This window comes from Ambystoma mexicanum, chromosome 3q (genome assembly GCF_040938575.1).
Source record: "Ambystoma mexicanum isolate Mex_15411 chromosome 3q, UKY_AmexF1_1, whole genome shotgun sequence".
Classification (NCBI taxonomy): Eukaryota; Metazoa; Chordata; class Amphibia; order Caudata; family Ambystomatidae; genus Ambystoma; species Ambystoma mexicanum.
This window is the reverse complement of record NC_090926.1, coordinates 1,146,599,934-1,146,624,262: the sequence shown is the minus strand read 5'-3', so window position 1 is coordinate 1,146,624,262 and position 24,329 is coordinate 1,146,599,934.

Genomic DNA, 24,329 nt, shown 5'->3' with positions numbered 1-24,329 from the left:
CCCTTTCTCAACTCTCATGCTGAACTTCTTTTACATCTTGTACTCGTGGTGGCCCTGAATCATGCTGTTCCCATCTTCACCTTGTATCCTGGCTTGCAACATTATGTGTTAAAACTGACTTCTGCAATTGCATTCACTCTCCCCTCTTGCTTCTCCACTCTTTTGACTGCTAACTCTCTGTTCTCTCCTCCTTTCCCTTCTCCCTTTTCCTATATCCTCCCCTTACTTTCTTCTATGCACTTACTCTATCAGAATTGTCCTTGGACCTAGTATGATAGCAACCCCGTCTGTCTCCTCCTCCCTCCCCTTACTGCTTTTTTCCTCCCCAACTCCCCTCCAGCACTATCTGAAATGTCATCAGGCCTAATATGATAGTCGCTTGTTTTGTTCCTCCCCTACCTTTCTGCACCCCTCTCCATCACCTCTTGTTTTTTTTCCTGCTCTACCAGAAATGTCGTCAGGCCTAGTACGGTAATCGCCTGTCTGTTTCCATTTCCTTCCCACTCTCCCCCTCCCTTCCTTATCTATGTTTTAGCTCTTGCACTATCTGAAATGTCGTCAGGCCGAGTACGATAGTTAATTTCACATCCTTACTGTTCATGGCCTGTAAGAATGTCATTGTTTTTTCCCTTGTTCCCTCCCTTGCCTTGAAGCGCTTTGAAACACATTGTGTATAGGCGCTATATAAATAAACTATCATATCATATCATTATCATATCAAGCGTGTGAGTTTGTGGAGAACCCAGCAACCCAATTCACACAGACTCTTCCAGAACTTGGAAGTATATTGAGAACATTGCTCTGTTGTTATAGATATCGGTAATCCATGTAGGCAAAATATGTATCTGAGGAAAAATGAAGCAGATGGGATACCAGTTAATGTAGTAAAGTGGGCCATCTTAATACATGCATCTATGGTAAGGTATCTAATGAAACCATTAGAAGGGGGAAGATCAACAATGAAATCCAAGGAGATGCGAGTCCACGGTTCTAGAGGTATGGGTGCTTATTCCAGTTTTCCGATCGGTTTGGCAGTCGAGTATTTGCTTCTGGCACACACTGGGAAGGATTCGACATATTTTCTTACATCTTGATTCATAGATGGCCACTAAAAGGTACGAGAAATTAGGCCCACTGTAGGTGATACTCCACTGTGTCTTGCTGTACGAATGGTATGACCCCAAGACATAACATTTAATTTTCAGAGAGGAGGTGGAACACCCAGATGGTCCAGATGATAATGCAACCCGTCTCGTACAGTTACATTATGGCCATCTTGAAAAGTCTCTTGATACTCTGGAGTCAAGTAAGCCTCTTTAACTTGTTGAAGAAAAGAAGATATGGCGCAGATGAAAGGCTTATTTCCCAAAATCCTTTCCACGAATGAGGTTCTTCCCTTCCTCCTTCTCCCTTTCTTGAAAATGCATCAGCAATGCTATTTTGGCTTCCTGGGATATAGGTGATTCTGAACCCGAATTGGAAAAAAAAGTAAGCCCATCGAGCCTGTCTACTATTGCGGCATTCCATTTGTTGTAACAGAGGATGCCATTCTGTACAGGCCTCTCGGATGGCCAGAGGTTCCTTTTCTATCACGGAATCATTCTGCTCGCTGGGACTTAAAGTGAGGGAAAAAAGGCTACTGGATGTTCTAGTTTGCCATCTCCCAGTTGTTTAAGAACTGCTCCTAGAGCTCCAAATGAGGCATCAGTCTCAACAATAAACGCCCTATATTGGTTGGGTTAACAAAGAATTGGAGCCGTACAAAAGGCTCTCTTTAATGTTTCAAAGGCAAGATCAGCCACTTCATCCCAACAAAAGGGTACGTCCTTTTTTAGGAGCTTTGTGATGGGAAGGACGGTATACGAAAATCAGTCAATGAATCTCCTGTAGAGGTTTGCTACTCCTAGAAAACGTTGTATTTCATTTACTGAGGTCGGAACTGGGCCCCATTTGATAGCTAAAGTCTTTTGTGGATCCAATTCTATGCCTTTGTTAGAAAGAATGAATCCAAGATATGGTACTGACTGGACTTCAAACAGAAATGTTTCTGGTTTGGCTAATAGATCATTCTGTCCAACACTGCAGTGAGATGAGTTTGGCGAGTGGAGATGAAAGGTGAAAAAAATAAAATGTCATCCAAATAGATTATGACGTAGTGAAAGAGGATGTCAGAAAAAAACCTGTCCATTAGTCTTTGGAAGATAGCAGGTGCGTTAACCAAACCAAAAGGCATGACCTGATATTTGAAATAGCCAAATGGTGTGCGAAAAGCCATCTTCCACTGGTTCCTTTCTTTAATGCGGAGTAGATGGTATTCTCCGCGTTTGGTAAACACTTCTGTTGATTGCACTGCTTCAATGTGTTGTTGATGAGGGGCATGGGGTACCGATCCTTCTCGGTAATCTGATTTAGGCACCTATAGTCAATGCATGGTCAAAGTTCTCGGGTATCCTTTTTTGGAATTAAAAAAAGTGATGCCCCTGCCGGAGACTTGGATTCCCGGATCAGACCATGGCTAAGTCATCAAAGTTATTTGCGTAAGGCTTTTTTTTCAAAACTGATAAGGAAAACATCAGAAGGGAACCACAGCATTGGGTTTGATGTCAATCCTGCAATCCTCCGGGCGATGAGGTGGAAGCTTGCAAGGTAATCTGTCTTCGAACACATCTACATAGTCTTGGTACTCGGCAGGAATCATGCTAACCTCTTGTATAAGAGTACAAGGAAGGACAGGACCAAGAACGGAAGCAAGGTATGTCCCTGCTGTGCACTCCATTCCCTAACAATGGGCCTTGCATGAAGATGTCAGTCGCACAGTATTGTCTGTCCAATTGGATTACGGTATCGCAACTACAGTATCTCTAAAATAAGAGGGAAATGGGCTGCTCGAATTATATCAAAGGTGAGTTCCTCCTTATGTTGGTTAATGACGATCATAAGTGGAATGGTTTGTTGAGTAATGGGGACGGAGCATAGTGGCTGTCTGTCCACTCCTCCTACGGACTGAATTTCCATCCTCTTTTCCAATGGTATGTCATGTTCTTTAGCCCATGTACTGTCCATAAATACTCCTGCGGCACCGCAATCTAACAGTGCTAGAGCCATTAATGGGCTGATGGTGGGATCTTGTATAGTCACCTTTAGGACCATGAAACCATCATCCATTGGTTCTCTGACTGATGTAATGTAAATATAGGGACTCACTGCAATACCCTGGTCTCCTGTCCCCATTGGTGCCGGGGTTTGTAGTTTCCCTGGTTCTTTGGAGGGGCTTCTGGGCAATCACGTAGGAGATGGCCTTTAGTAGGGGTCAGAGGTCCCCTGGCTAACCCTATCTGCATTGGTTCATCTGGAGAGGTTGAATCCTTAGGCCTGGAGGGAAGACTCTGTCGAGGCATAAAGGAAGGTCCCATTGTCTTCTTTCGTTCTTCTCATCTTCCTTGTTGCCTAAATTCAATCTGTAGCATGAATTCAGCCAGGGAAACAGGGCGTGGAATCCGAGCTAACTCATCTTTGATTTCCTCAGACAATCCCCTACGAAAAATAGTATATTGTGTGTATTCAGTGCCATCCTACTTCTTGTGCCAGCCTTTTGAACTTTACTATGTAAGCCAGAACTTCCACATTCCCTTGTTTGACATCCATGTCTACTTTAAACTTTTGATTTCCTTTAATGGCACATTACTGTTGTGCTGGTGCATCACTGGGCACCTTTTATACAAAATAGTATTTTCTTTCCTTGTACACGCCGTGTTTGGCGGTCAGGAAGTTGCCTGGCTTCCGTGTTGATTTATTCAGACACGCTTAGCAGTCTGTTTTTTACTTGCCTCCCTCAGTGGGCGGGGATTAACACTGGAGCCTCTGCTCTTATCTGGGAGCTCTCTTTCCCTCTGGCATACCGGCAGGCAGAGATGTTTTTATGGGATGGCAAAAGAAGCACTTGCCCAGGGCCCTCCCCTTGGAGGGGACAGGGGTGCCTGATCTGAAGAAATAAGATTTGATTGTTCACCAGTCTTAAATAGCACACACCAGCCTTGATCAATTCATCATATATTGTTTTCTGTGTTCACTGTGGTTATAGTTTGTGTGTTCCTTATGGCACAACTCTGTAGCTTTCTATGCTTCCTGTGGGAATTATGTTGATCATGTGCAATAGGCAAAGGTGAAATGCATATTGATAAATTGAGTGCCACAGTGGTTCAGAAGTTAGCTGAGTGCGTGAAGCACCAATTGCAAAGATATGTGTTCATATGCTAAATTAGAATACCACATTCCAGCAAGGCTGGCTGCGCCTTTCCTATGTCTGTTAAACCTGCCTGCATATGTACTTAGTTTTGCAGAACAACATCTGATATTATAAGCAATGTACCTGCACCAGATAGGGGTTGCTATAAAAACTAACATATCATCTGTAGGGTGAAGGTCTAGAAATGTGTTTGTTCAGATGGGGTGTTGTAAAACCTAGGCAATCACCTCCAATGATGGCATAAATTGTTAGTCGTAGAGATGAATAAGTATCCAAATTCAAGACTATGGAACGAAAGCGTCCATGGTTGTATCCTGGATTTAAGATCAAACAGAGGGAGATTAAGGGACAACAACCACAAGCGATCCCTTAAACTAAAGGGATTAACCCTTGATAAATTGAAACACAGAGCTTGTGGTTTGAAACTTCTACCTTGTCTAGGTGGAATCCACTATCTTAGCCATTTTCACTAATGGTACTACAAAGAACATTTGCGTGACAACCAAATTATTATATTTTATTTGTCAAGTACATACAAAAAGTTAATACTCACAATGTTGAAGTACCTATATGGTCTTCTACCAAAAAATGAGCAAAACATGTATGTTAGTGTCTCGGCATGTGTTAACCCCCTTAAAACGGTATGTATGTTGGTTAGGATACTTAACCATTAAAGTGTCTTGTGCTGTGCGGCTAGTTGCAGTGGGCCATGCCTCATTATTCACAACTCACTCAATCACATTCCATTCATTCTACCTTCATTCAATTTCAAAATTTCATTCCACAACAACAAAAAGTGCCCGACATGTTTCTTTCCGTACAAGGTGTCTCGTGTTAAATACCCGGAAATTCTTCAGGGGCTTGTGTGCGGGGTTAGTAGGACATGCAACACATTACAGTATAGCTCAACATTAAAAAACAAAACGATAGTTCAATCAAGAAAAATTCCTTTGTAGCGTTCAACATTGTGAGTTTTAACTTTTTGTATATACTTGACAAATAAAATATGTATATTTTTTGATAATTCGGTTGTCACGCAAATGTTCTTTGTAGTACCATTAGTGAAAATGGCTAAAATAATGGATTCCACCTAGACAAGGTAGCAGTTTCAAACCACAAGCTCTGTGTTTCAATTTATCAATGTATCCTGGATTTGCCAGCAGACGATACAGTGATCCTGGTCAAATCATCTAACTAATATATCTTACATTACTATGTTGTCTTCTGTGAGGTTTGACTTCTTGCATGCTGCTGGTATCGTTTAGCCCATTACTTGATCTTTCTACTTATGTAGGCCATTTGGATGGAAGGGTTGGTAGACAGAAGAAGAGAAGCTAGATGTTGCAGGCCGCAGACAAGCATAATTTAAGGTCTGCTTGTTTGACACAAAAAAAACAGTTTGCTTTTTGGTAAAAGTCAAAGGTTTTTATGCACATATATAAATGCAAATGTCACAAGCCATTTCTTTGGAAGTATTTAAAGCTTTAAAATACAAACCCAGATTAAATGTGTTAAATCGCATCGATTGGTATGCTAGTAATTATATACTTCCCTTGATGATGGAGAGAATGAAGCTAGAATCATTCCCATTTTGCATAACACCCTTCTATAATATTTTGTTTAAGAATTGTCATGGCTGGTAATGTGATTTGTGTACTTTCCAAGTCTGCTTTTATAAAATGAGATTGTTTTAGTGCATGGTAAGAACTGGAAAAAAAGCCTTCAAATACAGAAAGTGCAGAGTTGGCACAAATCCCAGCTTCACCCCTTACCCAATGTCCGATCCTGGGCATCTCATTTAATGTTCTATTGCCTAACCTCTCAATATTGCCAGTCCCTTAACCTTTCACAATTGTCAGCCCTTCAGAGTGTTTTCCTTCTCATGGTATGATCTTCATAAAAGCCTTATTCATGGTTTCACTGGCTAAAGGGTTGCTTCCACTTTAATAGTGAGCATATATATATATCGCACACCACAGGCATTTGTTCCTTTGATATCTAATGGCAACACTATTTGAAAACCATATCCCACTTCAAATCTCAGTCTGTCTAGATAAAGACACCTTCCTGGTAGCTTCTAATCTGCATCCACAATCCATGCTACAGTATGTGTAGCTTTCTTCTTCCTTCCAATTGGTCTCCTTCATCCATGCATAAGCACTTTTGACTTCTGTGAGGCAGCTAATGTGAGTTTTCTGTCTATTATGGGTTACATGTACCTTTTACATACTGTCCTGCATTAATACTACAGGCTGCATACCTTCCTGGATGTTATTGATAAAAAAGTATCCTGTATGTACTAGAACAGTAACCTCTTCGTAGACTGCTAATGTTGGTATTCAAATGCTACTTGTTTATCATTCTGATTACAGCAAGAATTAAGAGGGTAAGGGGACTTAAAGGGAGTAAACGTGCTTATTAAGCTGCGAGAGAGCATATCAACCTATAGGTTGTGAGCGCGACAGGTGGGGCTGAGGGGCGCAACAAGTATTCTTGATTCCTTTGGTTTGGTGGAGGGGAGCCCCAAAGATGGCCGTGCCCAGGGACCCAAAAGTGCTTAAGATGGCCCCACCGGCATGTACATCCTGTCTATTTTAAACATTTGATTTCCTTTAATGGCACATTACTGTTGTGCTGGTGCGTGACTGAGCACCTTTTATACAAAAAAGGCTTTTCTTTCATTGTGCACGCCGCATTTGGCGGTCAAGAAGTTGCCTGGCTTCCGTGTTGATTTATTCAGACATGCGTAGCGGTCTGTTTTTTACTTCCCTCCCTCAGTGGGCGGGGAGTAACACCTTATCCATGTGTATTGGCATTAAAGCGCATGGGCCGAAGTGCAGCAGACGAGCGCAGCGGGTGAGGGCTCAGCGCGCCGAAGTTGCGCCTAAGTTAAGCCTGTCTGTGCTCATCCGTGCTGTGGATTGACAATTTGGGAAGTGGGGCCCGGATTAGCTGGTCTAGAAAACGGTTATTGGCGTTAGCTCCGCCTGGAACAGTGTTGCCTACCCTTGGTGACCAGATAACTTCTGTATTATAGGCATCTGGTAATGCATTGACTGGGTTACTTGTCAATGCTCAGTATCTTGTTAAACATACAGCGGCCTGTTTTGGATGTGTTGTGTGTCACAGAGACCTGGCTGAATGATGCTTCAGGTCCTTTATTGGTCCAGCTTCTCTCTGACCATTATAACATTTTTCATGTAGCCCGCCAAACAATGCAAGCGGAGGCGGCACAGCTGTGATTTTCAAATCTGGTTTGGCTGTCAGTCATATTCCTCTGACTCACTCTTTAAAAATGGAGGCTATTTTAGTTAAAATTGTCATTTCTATCCATATTCGCCACATTCTGGTGGTTTACCGCCCTCCTGGGGCGGATGGTTCCTTTTGTGACCAATTCTTTGAGTTGGTTGTGGATTTGGAACTTAGGTATCCGAACCCGGTCATTACAGGGGATTTTAATTTGCATTTTAACTATCCTGCTACGATGGCAGAGAAGCAGTTTTTTGAAACTATGAAGGATGTGGGTTTGACTCAATTGGTGTCTGTTCCGACTCACTCAACTGGTAATACGCTGGATTTCGTTTTTGCCAGGATTCCACTGCTTACTGTCTTTCCCCCCCTGTTTCCTATTTTATGGTCCGACCATCTGGTCATACCTTTTTTAATTCAGGCACAGGCTGTTAGGCCCCTGGTGGAAGCTAAATATTAACACTGTCGAAATTGGTTAAAAACCTCTAATTCGGACATTGTCTCCAGTATTCAGGCGCAATGCCATGCTGCAGATGTAATAAATGTCCCCACTTTAACTAAAATCTTCACTGGTGTGGCAGATACTTTAGCCCGACTTTCCCTTCTCAAGCTGAGAGGTCGACCATCTCAACCTTGGTTTACGGATGAACTTAAGTTCTTACGGGCTAATAAAGGGAAGGCGGAGCGGAAGTGGCGGAAAACGTATTCTGCCAGTGCTAAGTCAACTTTTGCCATAGAGGTTGTCCAGGAAAGGAGTGATATAGATTGGGTGGTAGTTTGCCAGACAGGTAAAATAGGCAGAAGGCTTTTTCAGGAGGGGGTGAACTAGAGAGTGCTTAAGGTGAGAGGGGGAAGTTCCAGTGGCAAAAGAGTGATTGCTGAAATTGACCAAGGCTGGAGCAAGGGTATCATTGTGTTCCTCACTGGTTCTGGAGGAGCAGGGGTGCACCTGTTTGGACAACCCTTTTACAGATCAGACTTGTTTAGAAATATCATCAGGTGAGATTGGAGAGAAAAAGTAGAAAGGAGAAGGATAGGGGAAAGTGGCCAGAGGGGGGACGAGAGAGGTAGAGGGAGAGGAAGAGGAAGAGGAGAGAGAGAGAGAGAGAGAGAGAGAGAGCAGGTTATTGTAAGGAACTCATGGTGGCAACAGTAAAGACTTACACAAGTGATCACAGTTCAAGGGTGTTTATTGAACTTTATAATGGGCGAGATAAACGCCTAATCTAAAACAAAATCGAAGATGGGAGTAAGCTACAACCATCAAATAATAATAAGGCAGTCCTAGTGGCATCTTGTCAAATAAAAAGGGGCCTAATACTAAAAATAAACTATTGCCAATCCTTACTGCTAAATTATAAAAAGAGTGTGGGATAATGTTCATCAGAAAAGAAAGAAGTGTTCACCAAATGAAAAGTCAGGATAGTATGCTGGGTCTCCCGTCCGCACGTTTTAAGCACGGGACAAGGTGGGAATTCTGAGGACAGCACACTCCAGGGCCTCGTCAGCACGAGGTTCACAGCTCCAGTTCAACGATATCAAAACTGTTACTAACCTGGCAGGTGATTGGTCGAAGCAGGATACCGGGTTCGGGATTTCAATCCTGGGTTGATTGCAGAGCTCGGTTTGGAGCCATACCTGAGCCTCCTCTCTCTGAGGGAAAAAAACTCTTTTCTATGATATGCCCCTTTGCTAAACCGATTAAACAGACAAAGGGACTGATCACCTAAAAGAGCGGGGAGAACACACTGCCACGGACATAGCTGAAAGAAAGGTCCAACAGGTCAATAAGAGGTAGAAGATGTATAAAGGCCACTAAACTCAGAGTAGCGATAAGCAAGTACCTGGGTCAACAGTTCCCCTCCCTTCAAGATGATGGTAACCACGAGTTTCCTACAAGTGTAGAAAAAGGAGATTGCTAACCTGAACAAAGAACTAGAGTACATCAGTCAATGAAGAAGGGAATCCTTACCGTTAATTAGGTGGAGACAGGGTGTGCTGAAGAAGAGAGATGGATGACCAACAACGGCAGGATAAAATAATAAAAAGGAAGGTTAGTGTGGATTTCTAGACCCTGGCGGCACGAGGGGCCCACTAGGATCGAGGAGGTGCACTTACTGCGGGGAGTCCAGATGGGCACATGGAGCGTCCAGCAATGAGTAGATATTCCAGGTAGATGAGCAGGTAATCCGGTAGGGGAAGGATTGTGTGGTCCAATGTCCGGGCGATGGGAGGCAGGGAAGAATAGTGTCAATGGTTACCGTAACTGGTGGAAGTCAAGCAATGTCTGTTAAATAGCAGCAGGGTTCGGTACACGTGTTATCAATTCAGCGGGAACAGTCCGTGTGACACAGCAGCAAGGTCGGTACACGGAGGATCAATCAAACAAAAGCGCTAAGCAAGAGTAGACCATGGGAACAACAGCAGGTTTCGGTACATGGAAGGTCAAATCAGACAACAGCGCTAAACAAGGGTAGTCCGTGTGAAACAGCAGCAAGGCTCGATACACGGAGGATCAGTCACTACCAGGAGCAGTCCGTGTGACACAGCAGAGGGTTCATTACATGGGTAATTGCTCAAGGAAACAGAAGGCACTAGCAAATGAAGACGGAACTTCAATTCGCCGGGAGCTTCTTTAAACAGGGCTGATGATAATTTTATGCCTTTATGAGAAAAAGGCTCAGGCCGCCATTGGCGGAGCAAATCATGTGGTACACCAAGCATGATGGGAAACGTAGGCAGTTCTGTTGTGACAGCGGCCGCTGTAGCCCCTTCTCCATGGCAACTTCCAATGCCGAAGGAACGGAGCGGAGAAGCGCTGCATGCCACACCGAACATCTGGAAGTCTGTTATTGCCAGTTCTGGTGGACGCGTATCTGCTTGAATGAGTCCTGCCAGCTTGAGGTGCCGGAATCAGCTGCCGAGGTGTGACAAAAACTTTCAGAGGCTAAGTCTCTTTCCTAACAAAGTCTCTTGCCTTAGAAGGCCTGCTGATTCACAACGACAAACAAACAAACAAATAAAAGTTCCTTTGGTGGTCTTGCACCTGAGCGATTCCTCTTCGCCTCTAGGATCTCCCTCCGCCGGGCTCCGATCGTCCTTGTAACTTGGGCCCCCTCCGTCGGGTTCACTACATTCAACTTTGTTTCTTAATGGGGTAATGGTTTTGTTGAGTTGGGTTCCGTGGATCGGAAATCAGACATCAGACACAGCAGGTACCAATTGAGTTTTTGTTTCAGCCTGCTCTGTCCCAGGAGGTAACACCAGGCATCAAGAACAGGGTGGTTCTCTCAAACACAAGAGAAATAGTTTTTGAGATTGGGATGCCTTGCCAGACAGCGATAGATCAAAGGGAAGTACCACAGATCATGCTCATCGTTAAAAATACATCGTCATATTGGAATGAGGATTTCGGAAAAGTGCCGGACCATTTTATGGACCAGAAATCTTTATGATGTGGGGCTGCTAAAGATTGTTGGAGCAGTGCAAATAAAATTGAAACCTGGTGCGATAGTACCACGGTTTAAGCAGTACCTCATGTCTAGAGAGGCGGGTGATGGAATTTTTGAGACCATTATTTATTTCATTTTTTTACTTTATTTTTATTTGTGAATGGCAGATATAAAACATAAAATGAGAATATTACGTAAAAGATTCTTGCGCTGGGCTAAAACAACAAGTGCGGTTATCAACATTCCACTCAGTATATGATGCAAATTATTCTCCGCACCCCGCAGCATTAATTATCCCAGATATATACAGTTTGTAAGGAAGGCATGGTATAAACAGTAAGACAGACACAAGTGACCACAGTTCCAGGGTGTTATTGACCCATAATTGGGTTTGAAAAACGCCTATTTAATGCAAAATGTAATTATGGGTGCAAGCTATTACCATCAAATAATAATACTGCAGTCCTAGTGGTGTCTTGTTAAAATAAAATGGCCTATACTAATAAACCTATTGCCAATTCTTACCTCTAAACACAAATAGTGTGGGAAACAATGTTATGCAAGAGAAAAATGTTCAAGAAATTATATGTCAGGATATTCAAGCCATTGGCTTTCCTTCCACACATTTTCAGCACGGGATAAGGCCAAACACTCAAGCTTAGCACAGTCTCTGGCTTCTCTAGCACGAGGGTGCATTTCAAGACTCCAACCTCATGGCCTTCTGTTTCAATAATTCTCTTTGGCGTTCAAAGTCTCTTCTTTCAGAGGGCCTGATTTAACAAACAAATAATAAAGTTCCTTTCCTTTCAGGATTCTCCTATGCACACTTTTCTCAGGTGATTTACTGTTTACCTCAGATCCCCCCGTCGGGCTCAGACCCACTTAAACACAAAGTATCCAATTTCTCAGGTGATTCACAGTTCACCCTGGATCCCCTTCAGATCCGTTCAAACACAAAATCTTGACTCAGTCTCCCTTTATTGGGCTTGGATCAATGTATCTATCGTAACACAAACTTGCTTTAACACAAAGCTTTCAATCGATCTCCCTTCCGTCGAGCTCAGACCAACTTTATCTACTTTGCCATCAACCTTCTTTACTGTATCAGCATTGAAGACTTTCGATTGTGCACAGGATTTGGCTTGTCCAGTGGCAGGACCACTTCGATTCACAATCCTTTGCCACTCTTTCACTTTTATCAACTCTCAGCTGGATACCTTACAGAGACCTTCGATTGAGCATGCATGTGGTGACGGACCACTCTGTCAAAGGTATCGTATATCTTGGTTCCAAAGTTCAATCACTCATCAGCAGTTCAACTTTACTTGCATCTCTTATCACACACATTTTAACTATGTCGTTCGAGCACTCGCTGCTTACACTTTTGCTGCTTGCAACCTTGGCTTCAACACAGACTGGTCTTCTATCGGTCTCCCCAACTCACCGGCTGTGTTGATTTCATGGACTCTGCTTTGTGGTTGGAGCCAAGGACAGCACCACAGCAGCTGGTGATTCTCCCCACTTTGATTATCGACGCGGGAGGGCCCCGGGTACCTCCAACACACAATGCAGGATTACTCAACCTAGTTTCCTGGTCTTACACTTTCTATTTGCAAGGCTTCATGAAAGTAATGGTTCCTTGTCGAAAAGGTCAAGGGAACTTCTCTCGTTGTGATTTGCTGTCTTTCTCCTTGTGTTAAACTGCCATCTTGCAACTGCTGTTTCCTCGTGTGCTTTGCCTCACACAGAGTGTGCTCTCATGCTCTGCCTTTTATATGTGTGGGGAAGTGTAATGGAAGTTAGGTGTGCGTGGTGGTCAGTAATTGCCTGACCCTGCCTGACCTTTGTATTGAGACACGTCAGGTCTACGGCTCGGGTGTTAGTCCGTCTTCTCTCATAGCAGGCTGTCTGTGAGAAAGTGTTTGTGTTGTGAAAGGGGGGGTGGTTGAGTCCCTAAGTATCCTACCTGGTAGGATGGGGTAAGGGTGTTACAGGGAAGGTGATACCGCGTCTCACCATCCAGTGTCCCACTCCCACTCCCGGAAGACCCCTAAACCAGGTGATCCTTCCGCACTGGTCTACCCCCAGGAACTGGATCCAAAAGGTCCCGGGAGGATAGCTGAGCAGCAACGTGCGTGCCTTGGAAGAAAGACGACATGAAGCAACACAGGTTCGACCCCCGGGTCCGCGCTTAGAAACCTCATGGTGTTTAAGCGCGTTATAAACACACAACTAAGACAAAAAACAATTACGCAAGTGTGAAAAAAACAATTCCTGTCACAGCGCCTTGATGCTTGCGGGCTGTGTGAGCGCTTTAAAAATGTAAAAAAAGAAAAAAGAAAAAAAAGCAATGGCCATGTCCTGGCCACCTGGATGACAGATCCCCGGGGACTAGTGGGTAAAACTCCTTCTGGTTTCTTGCATGTTCCTCACAATCATCTGCCCAAATCAAGTTGGCAAACCAGTCTTGGTGGATTGGCTTTCTTCCAGCGTAATAATATAAAACATTTAGCGATCATGCACCCATTGTTTGTAACTGCTAGAATATGCTTTTCCTGAATGATTCCCCACAGCTTGAACATTACCTCCGTAGGGGCGCATGTAAGGGGGCACTGCACTATCTCTGCCAATGTGTCGATCACTTGTTTCCAAAATTGCTGAAGCGCTGTGCAGCTCCATAGCATGTGCAGGTGATCAGCACGCTCCTTTTTTACACCTGGGACATCTGCCATCCTGTTCTGGTATATATCTTTCAGATCTTATAACCTATTGAGTATTTCATATTGAATGAGTTCAAACCTGGGTTTAAGGGATATAGATTTTGTCAGAGAACACATTTTATGACATTGGGCGTCAGTAATTTCAATTTCCATGTCCTCTGCCCACTGATTTCTGCTCATAGGTGCCAACCCACCCATCTTATCGATAACCATCTGATAGTGTTGCCAGAATTTTATGGCATGCATAGGAATTACACATGTACACCGGAAAACTGTTATCGACCGGCTCCGCCGGGTATGTATCCCACCATCCGGATATCGCTGCACGTATTCTGTAAAATTGCAAGACGTCAGTCACAGTACTCCTGTCTCCCTGTTCCCACACCTGCATAGTAATGAATGTCCCATCTGGGAACAGATCCCCCATCGCCCGGTATCCCCTTGCTTCCCACCTTCCCTGAGTGGGCTCTCCCACGTGGGGCCCAAACCGGGAGATTTCCATATTGGCAGCCATATGTAGTAGGAGCGGAGCATCCCCATTTGTTTAAAGATGCCTCGCCATTCTCGTAGCGTAGTTTGCACCGGGTCAAATGGACAGTCGTCAACGTATTTTCAATTTTTCTATATTCAGCCTTTCCGGCCACCCTCTGTTCCAGTCTAACATGTGGAGGCACACCCTCCGTCCCATACCATAACGCTGAGAATTGGGATTGAGCCGCAAGTCAGTATACTTCAAAATTAGGGGCAGCAAATCCCTCCTTTTCATAGTGGCATACCATGTCTACCCATTTCTTGTGGACCACTCCTGACTGCCACAGGAACTGGGCCAGTGTGCCGTGAAGTCTGGTGAAGAACTCCTTACCAAGCCATATGGGCACATTGGCAAACAGGAATAACAGTTTGGGCAGGAGTATCATTTTGACCAGTGCTAGTTTACCAGCCAGTGATAGCGGGGCAACCCACCAGCGGTGAACCCTCCCTGCCACATATGTCTTGTGTACTTTATAATTACCAGCAAGCAAAGAGTCTTTATCTCTGGCCACATGGGCTCCCATATAGCAAAGCCCATTCAGTGCCCACTTCAGAAGGTATACCCCAGCAGGTTTAGCTGTCTGATCTGAAAGGGGGAACATTTCTGATTTGGAATAATTAATCGTAAAGCTTGAGAAGGTCCCCAATTCTGTTATATCTCGTATTATAAGGTCAAAATATGCACTGGGGTCCCTAACATATAGGAACACATTATCCGCGTGCCTGGGGGACCCAATAGTCTGATTCCCCTCCTCTTGTGGTGCTCACGGATCATGTCTGCCATGGGCTCTATCACTAGTGCGCATAACAAAGGGGATAAGGGGCAGCCCAGACGCGTGCCCATACCCAACTGTATTGGATTGGACAATTGCAAGTACTTTAGCCATTGAACGTTCGTACATAAGCTTTATGAATCGTATCCTGTTGTCTCCTAGACTATATAGTAAACATAAATTGCCAGGAGACCATGTCAAAGGCCATCTGAGAGTCCAATGCCACACCTACTGCCGCAACATCAGGTTTGAGGTGGGCCATAATGTTAAACAGCCGGCGGATGTTGAGCACCGTGCATCTCACTGAAATAAATCCTGCTTAGTCATTGTGTACTAAGTGTGGCATATAAGGAAGAATTCTGTTTGCATTGATTTTGGCAAACGTCTTTGTATTTACACTAATTAATGACAGCCTGCTATATGACCCACTTTCGTTGGACGGTTTGCCAGGTTTCAGTAGTATTATTGTGGTCGCCTCCCGCAACATCTCTGGTAGGACCGAGTTACTCAGCGCCTCTTCCCAGTAGATGGGGAGCCAACAGTGGGCCGCATGGCGCACCTAATTCGTCCGTTAGGCCATTGGACCCCGGGGCTTTTGGAAGTTCACCTATAAACTTTTGAATTTCCTTGACCGTGAATGGGACATTAATTGTTTCGCTAGAACCCTCAGCTAGCCTGGACAGCGGCGCCCTTCCAGCAGAGAGGCGATGGCCTCTACAAAGATGCATACAATCGCTCAAATACTGCAAGGATCTTGTGCTCGGAGTGCATGTTTTCCCCTTGTTCATTCAGAATCCCTTCCACATATGAGGGACTTTTTTTCCACCCGCACTAGTTGGGCTAGTGTCCTAGCCGACCGCTCACCCACCACCCATTTGGCCGTGCTGCAGCTGTCTTGCAAAATATTTAACTTCCCTGTGTGCATGAATCTGGAATTGGTCCAGGGCAGAGTGTATATTGGCCATAACTGCAGGGTGCGGCTTAGCTGCATATGTGTTTTCTAGCCTTTTTAGTCAGAACTCGCAAGCCGTTAAATCCTGTTTAATGGTTTTAAGGACTCCGAATTCCTTAGAGATCACCATCCCTCTGATATAGGCTTTGAATGCTTGCCATTGCGTCTCATACAAAGTGTCCTCTCGCCTATTGTGATGAAAATAGGTGCAGATATCCTCCTCAATATCCGATCTAAAGACCACATCTTGAAGGGCTTCTGACTTGCAGCGCCACCTTCAAGCATTTCTTGCACCCACGCCCACAGAGATCGTCATGATCACCGGGGAGTGATCTGAGAGCATACGCGGCAGGACAGCGCACTGTGAGACTATCCCCACCTGGTATCTGTGGATCAGTATCAGATCAATACAAGAAGCCATATCATGAACAGAGGAATAGAACTTGTATTGACGGTCATGCAGGTGCATCGTCCTCCAAATATCCTGCAGCTCTAGCTTACCCATCCAATCAGTCAGACTACGACTGGCCTTAGATAGCGGTTTAGTGGCCGTTTCCGTGCAATCCAGGACCTAGTCCAGTATACCGTTTATGTCCCCCACCCAAAGCACAGGGATTGGCAAATAAGTACAGAAAGTGTCAGCTTAAGTATCATAAAAGTCATGTGTGTTAACATTCGCCGCGTATGAATTGACTAGCAGTAATTCAACTCCCTCAAGAACCCTGTGTACAATCACATATCTACCCTCTGGGCCGACCCGGGCCCCGTTAAGCCCCAATTTAAGTGTTGTGTGTATCAATATCATGATCCCTCTGGATTGAGTTGAGTACAATGTAAAAAAGTAGTTGGGACCCCAAGAAGGAGCAATCTGGTGGTTGATTGCGGCCATAGCGTGTGTCTCCTGAAGACAGAGAATATTGATGTTATGTCTTTTGACATACGCTATTATTTGCTGGGTCTTTGTGTAGCTTCCCAGGCCTCTGACATTCTAGCTTAAAAGATTAATCACTCCCATGGGGTCCCCGATTGGTGTCTAACCTGTGCGAGAAGCCCGTCCCAGCAACATGACAATGCCAGCGCCCTGCCAGCACCCCTCCCTATCCACTTTCGTCTGCCAAAACACTTTTGAACTTCATAACCCCCAACAAATCCCGCCCCATCCCACTCCCCTCCCCCCAAACAGGGTTGTGGGTCGGCCTCTGAACTGGACGAACCAAATAATAATATACCAACTGCACAAAGCAGAACTGCATGGGGGAGCCGTTGCTTGACCTCTCTTATGCCCATGTTACCAACACCGGCCATCAGTTGACAGGATAACGTGTTAAATTAGCACGCCATAGAACCCTAGGATAGATTAATAGTCTCTTGGCCTAAGTGTTCAGGCCGCCCATTGCACCATTTTCGTTGTTGTGATGAGTGTTCATCGATGTACGCGACAGCCTCCGTAAGCATCGTAACGAATATTGTCTTCCTCTGGTGTGGAAATCCCAGCTGTGCCAGGAACGGCATTGCATATTGCACCAACCTGTCTCTTAGTTATTTCTTTACTCCTGTTTTACGTTCCTGCTGGACTGCATAAATGTGGATGTTAGACGATTCATAACGGAGCGGGCTCCTCTCCGTGGCCAATCGAAGGATTAGGTTGCGGTCTTGATAATTCAACAGGCGGACCAACACGGGCCTAGGTGGAGCCCCAGGCTTAGGCCTCGCTGCCGGTGAGCCACAGGCACACTCCACCACAGCAGTTCCCTGAGGAGCGTCTCAATCGCGACATCTATGGGCCCTCTGCCAAACCCCTCTGACAGACCCACCAAACAGATGTTGTTATCCCTGGAGCAAGATTCAAGGTCATCCATCACTGTAGGGCAAGTTTGAGGTCTTTGAACATGGAAGGGTTGCGACCTTGGTGTTAAAGTCGTTGAGCTTACCACTAATAGTCGAAAAAAGCCAGTTTGCATGCTGTCCATTATCTGGCGCAGGTCAGCCATAATAGCGGCGGCCTCTTCAGCATTGTCTCCAGGGGCATTTTCAGCATCCAACGCATGTTTGGTTACCTGCCTAGTGAAGTGCTCAATATTACTTAATTTCTTTGTGAGCACCCCTACCCTTTATCATGGTCACTGTGGGAGGCCCTTCAGCTCGCAGACCCACCTCCAACGTTCCTCCCAGGCAGGCCCAGCAGCCTCCGGTCTTCAGAAAGCAGCGCAGTAGTCAAAGAGGGCGGTGCACTACAGGGAGGCACAAAGATCTCCACCAGTGGCCAGCCTGGTTCGGCCCATCCCTGAAAGCTGCCCACTGGAGAGTTACAGCCCCTGCACAGTGTTTCCCCACCACCAGGTCCTGCAGAAACACCTGCGGTATATTCTCATCTGAAGAGACGCCAGTCCCCACGTCAGTCCAACATAGCAAGTTGCCTCCACAGCACTCCAGCCCGGCACGTGGAGCACACCATCTGGGGTCTGGACCACCTCCCGGCTATTCCTCAGTGAAGCAAAGAGGGGGCCCAAAGAAAGGACCGCAGTGCCCAGCACATGATGCTTAAGAATGTGCCCCTACCAACAGCTTCAGTATGTAGCTCAGTGTCCACAATGTTGCAGCACATGCGCCATCCCCGTAGTTGAATAGTTCCAATGGCAGCGCCGGGCCCCTATCGCGTGGTGCCCAGCCTGGTTTGTCGTGGTAGCTCAATGAGGGCAGGGGATAACAAATGCTGGGCTCGATCCCCACCTGGCGTATCTCTACAAGATCGTTCTACACCAGGGTAGAAAGGCTGTGGTATAGGTGCAAGCCGTCTCCCCTCAAAAGACTTCCATGCCGTCACTGCTGTGGTGCACTGGCTCTGTGCCAATAGTATGTTCCAGTTGTACTCCGCCATCCATATATCTTCCCACCGCATGATTTGCGATGTGGCGCTGCCACCTCTGTGCAGCTCCGAAAGACACAAGCGCTCGACAGGCGGGTCCCACATTGGTTGCTCCGAAGGGGGCGTCAGTGTTTACGTTTGTGCCTCTGTATTATGCCCCCAGGCCAGTCACCATACGCGCACCAGTGTGCGATCTAGGTGGCAGTCTGGCAGCGGGCCTACCCCATCAAATAGTTTGGCCGCAGCCAAACTCTGCACTGTCGCCCGCTGCATCTCCAGACCTGGCAACGCTGTGCCCCAGCAGCTCAGTGCTCTGCGTCCCAGCCAGGGGTGTGCGCAGGCCACCTGAGGCCCAGTCGCGGTATCTGGGGTTGTAGGCAATCTCTCACCCTGCAAGTCGGTCAGAATGTGCCCCGACCCTTCTGACACTTCCCACTCGGACTTGCTCCCACCGAACAGCCAGTTTTTCGAGTCTATGGTTCCGTTGGCAACCATGGGTGCTGCGGAGCTCAGAGAGGAACACCCATTTTACAAGCTGCTGAACAGCACCTCCTTATGAGACCATTATGGCGTTGTTAAAGCAAGGCATAATACAACCTTCTGTGTCCCCATGTAACACAGCCATCTACCCTGTGAAGAGGGTGATGGGGTCCAGTTGGAGGATGGTCCAGGATTTGCACAACCTCAATAATATTGTTGAGGCAGAATTTCCAGGGGTACCGAATCCTGCTACCATTCTCTGTAATTTCACTTCTGGATCGACCCACTTCACAGTGATTGATTTGAAGGATACATTTTTATCGGTCCCCTTATATCCCGATTCTCAGTAACTCACAGCGTTTACGTACCGTGGTCAGAGACACGAGCACACAAGGTTGCCGCAGGGGTATTGTGAATCTCTGAGTGTTTTTAACAGGGTGGTTCAGATGGATTTGGGGAATTTACATGTGTGCAGTACAGTAATCCAGTATGTGGATGATTTGTTGGTCTGTAGCACTTCAGAAGAGCAGTGTTGAGGAGATTTAACAATGCTCCTCACCCTGCTTGCAGAGAAGGAATACAAAGTGGCCAAAGAAAAATTGAAGTACAGCCAGACAGAGGTAGTATATTTGGGGAAAGTGATATCGCCCGCAGGAAAAAAGGTAATGCCAGAGAGAGCCACCACAGTTCAGAATATGCCTTAGCCAGCCACAGTGAAACAAATGCAGTGGTTTTTAGGGCTCTGTTACTATTGTAGATCATGGATCTTTGACTACTCTAGTTATGTGAGCCCATTACTGCAGGGACTTAAGGTACCACAGAAGGTGAAGTGTCTGATACAATGCTCTGAAGAAATAGAGACTTGTTTCTGGGAACTCAAGGCTGCGATAAATAACGATCCGGTCTTGGCGACCCCGATATCAGGAAACATATTTATTTGTTTTCTCACTCGAAGAGGCAGGTGATGACAGTGGTCCTGACCCAGCAAATATCGCTAGGCCATAAACCTTTACAAAACTATAGCGGACTCCTAGACCAAGTGATGCAGGGACAGTTCTCTTGTGAGGTAGCTTTAGCGGCAGCGGTTTTTGTAATTCAAAAGTCTTCAACCATTACCATGGGTTGCCCGGTGACATTTGTGAGAAACCAGAAGGTGTCTCACCCACTAGTCCCGGAGATCCGTCATCATCTTTGTCACTGAGGCAGCAAGTGAGTGTTCCAGTCTTAGGACTCTCCTGGGCCCTGGTTATTTGTCAATTATTTGCATTTTTGGTGTCCACTGGCCCCATTGTGTGCCCACGACTGCCCCGATCCTTCCTTGCAGCCACCTCCCTCTTCCTCTGTCTTCCCGCCTCCCAACCCTCCCTCCCGCCCTGATTGGCCTTCTTGCCTAGTTCTGGCCTGCTCTTAGTGTGGCCGTGTTCACTGCATGCCTCTGTCACTGAGGCAGCAGGTGAGTGTGCCAGTCTTAGACTCTCCTGGGCTCTGGTTACTTGTCAATTCATAGCATTTCTGGTGTCCCTGTGCCCGTTGTGCGCCCGCGACAGCCCCGATCCCTCCTTGGAGCCACTTCCTTCTTCCTCTGTCTTCCCGCTTCCCAGACCTCCCTCCCACCCTGATTGGCCTTTTTGATAGTCTTAACTGAACGTTCCAGGGCGGCCTTCTGCCAGTGCAGCCCCTGCGGCTAAGGGTCCTAAGGCAAAGGGCGGCTCCAACAGAAGCAGGTCCTGCTAGTGTCTGCAGGTGTCAGCAAGGGAAGCCAGTGGCCAGCCATCAACCAGAAGCGACTAGTAAGGTAGGAGTGGCCCGGGTACGAAATAAGAGCCATCACTCTACCCAGATACCCCACCACATAGCATCATTACCTGCACTCGACTAATACTGTGGTTTTTAGCCTGTGTTGTGACATTTGTGAAAGTAAATTGCATTGTGAAACCTAGGCTTTTTTTCCCACCATACAGGACTCTCAGACTTAGGTGTGTTTTTCTCCAGTATATAAATTGCATTGTGAAAGTATTTAAATTTCATTGTGAAACCTAGGCCTTTTTTCCCACTATGCATGACTTTCAGACTTAGGTGTGTTTTGCTTCTATTTAAACCACATAGTTAAAGTAGTGCTGTTCTTTGGTTCTGCCTTCTTAGCAAAGCATTCTTCTAGTAAACTGTTCTACTATTGTCTGAGCTCCTGTCGTCTTGTTCAATTGGGTTTATAGTGACTTTTTCAAACGCCATATTTTCGAAATACCATTTTCTATATACAAATTTGCCGATTTTCTTTTTGAATGTTTTTTTTTAATTTTATTTTTGAAATGGGGGGTTCCCCCAACCCCCTATTTTTTATTGACACATTTCTTTTACTAACCAAACAAAAATAAAACATACAAAATAAACATTCAAAAAATGTTTTTTCGTCATTTTGTTTTCGACAAAATGGCATATGGCATTTCGAAAATATGTTTTCAAAAAATTGACTGGATACCGTTCAATTGAATACTGTTGTCTCGCCTCTCTTTGTCTCCCCGCCCCAAGCTCCCTCTGTCCCCCCGTTCCTCTTCTCTCTCTCCCTATGGTGCTCTCTATCCCTCCTATCTTGTCTAACTGTTTCTCTATCAACTATCCTGCTCTCCTCACTAAATCTGGTAGGAAGAAGTTTAAAAAGGACATCCTGGTCTCCAACCCAGGCCTCCCTATCACTGATACCTATACCAGTGCCTCCTCCAGGCAAACCCTCACCAACATCCTCTTTGTCGTTCCCTCGCCTGACCTATGGACTCTCCATATGGTCTCTGTGCTTTCTCCTTTCTCTTCTTCTCCCATTAGTGGTGGCACCCGGTGGAAGGCCCTCCTGGCCTCCTTCCTCTCCTCTAAGGTCATTATTAATGTTTACCTGAATGGTACCGTCCTGGTCCAAGGACCACAGGCCACCCTTCTCCTCTTTGATAGACGCAACCCGCGCCTCATCAATTTCCTTTCTTCTCCTGCTGTCCCATCTCTTCCCTACACGGCTTCCTTGCCTCTGCCTGCTGTCTCCTCCTTGGCTACCTTGCCCTCTCCTCCCTCCTCTTCTCCCCCCCTCGGGCTTCTTCTACACCTCTGCAGGGCGTAACTCTGATTTGTGCCGCTCCCCGGAAGTCTTTCAAGGACGGCGACCTTCTCCATATTGCCATTCTCGACACTCGCTCGGCTGTCAAACACTCCTCTGACATCTGCCGCTTCCTTGAAGAACTTGACCTTGATGTCCTCAGTCTCACTGAGACATGGTTCACGGCCAGCTCTGTCACAAACTTTGACACACTCCTTCCTGACGGCTACAAGATCCTCTCCGCGCCAAGGTCCAATCGCTCCGGAGGTGTTATAGCTCTGATCTTCCCTGATTGGATTCCTGCTCTGTCATTCCTACGCAGGCATACTCCTATCGCTTCTAGCTATTCCCTTACTGTAGCTACCATCTATCGGCCACCTAGTCATATCTCTTCCTTCCTCTTTGAGTGGGAGGACCTCTCTCCTTCCCTCCTGGTCTCAAGCAATCAACTCCTCCTCCTTGGAGACTAACATCCACCTGGATACTTCCTGTTCTTCATCTGGACTCTTTCGCCACCTCTGCGACTCTCACTCCCTATACTCCCCTCTGGCCCGACTCACCCTGGATGTTCTGATCCACACAGACCTTCCCCTTTCTATCCCTCTCCAGTGGCGTAGACAGGGTAGGCCCTGAGCGGGCAAGTCCCACCCAAACTCAGTGCTGTGTGGGCATTTACCGATTTTAATGTCACTGTGGTGGGCCCAGCTACATTAGCTTAAGACCCGACTTGTTAGACAATCCTGGCTACGCCTCTGTCCCTCTCACCACTCCTCTCTCCTGGAGTGATCACTTTCTCCTTTCCTCCCAGCTCACTCTCTCCACTCCCCAGGCCAAGCCAACTCCAGCCCTGCCACCTACCTTCTTGGTTATCCGACCCATGAAGCGTGTGTCAGTTGAGGCTGTTGTTGCCACCTTCTCACCCCCCCTCTCCCTTCCGCGGACTCACACCCTAACACAGCCCTTGCTTCTCGTTTCATCTTTAAAACTCAGGACACCCTGTCCTCTCTCTCTTCCTCTCCTCCCCCTGCCTCTATTCCCCACTCTTCCTCTGGCCCTTCTGTGGCCATCTCTCCTCCCTCATTCTCTATCTTTCCCCTGTTCTCCCCAGACAAGGTTTCTAGGCAAGTTTGATCTATGAATATCTCATCAAAACAGGTTCTCCCCTGTTCCTCTAAAACCATCACAGACCACACTGACACCCTGGCACCAGCTTTGGATGACTTCTGCAAGCACACCTTCGCCACTGGCGTCTTCCCTTAGGCACTCCCTTGTGCACCCTCTTTTTAAGAAACCCTCAGCCGACTCCTCCTGCCCTACCGCCCAGTCTCCGTCATTCATTTCAAGGGCAAACTCCTGGAATGGCTGGCCATCTCTCAGCTTAATCCTCACATTCAATTGGTTGGTTGTCTCCATGATCATCAGTCTGGCTTCAGAGCTACCAGAAGCACAGAAACTGCTCTCCTGAACATCCGTGAAGACTTGCTCTCCAACCTTGACTCCATAGCCCCTGTGTCCTCATCTTACTTGATCACTCTTCTGCCTTTAACACGGTCAACCATGCCATCCTGCTCAACCATCTCTGTGATAACCTGGATATCACCGATCAGGCCCTGGCTTGGCTGACCTCTTTCCTCTCTGATCGCCCCGCCCAGGTCCAACTTGGGTCCTTCCTCTCTTCTGTCTCTATCAGTGGTGTTCCTCAGGGGTCTAGCCTCTCTCCCTGGCTGTTCAACCAATACCTGGCACTTCTTTCCCACTGAATTGCTGCTCTCTGCCCCACCTTTCAGTGCTATGCGGACGATACTCAGCTCATTTTCAGGCTCCTTTCCGCCACCTCTTATCCTCATCTCATCTCTGATTGTCTGTCTGCTATCCAGGAGTGGTGTGCTGCTAACAATCTCTGCCTTAATGCCAGTAAGATTGAGATTCTCCTCATCGGCACACCTGCTCCCTCCTTTCCTGTCGCTCTCTGTCCGGC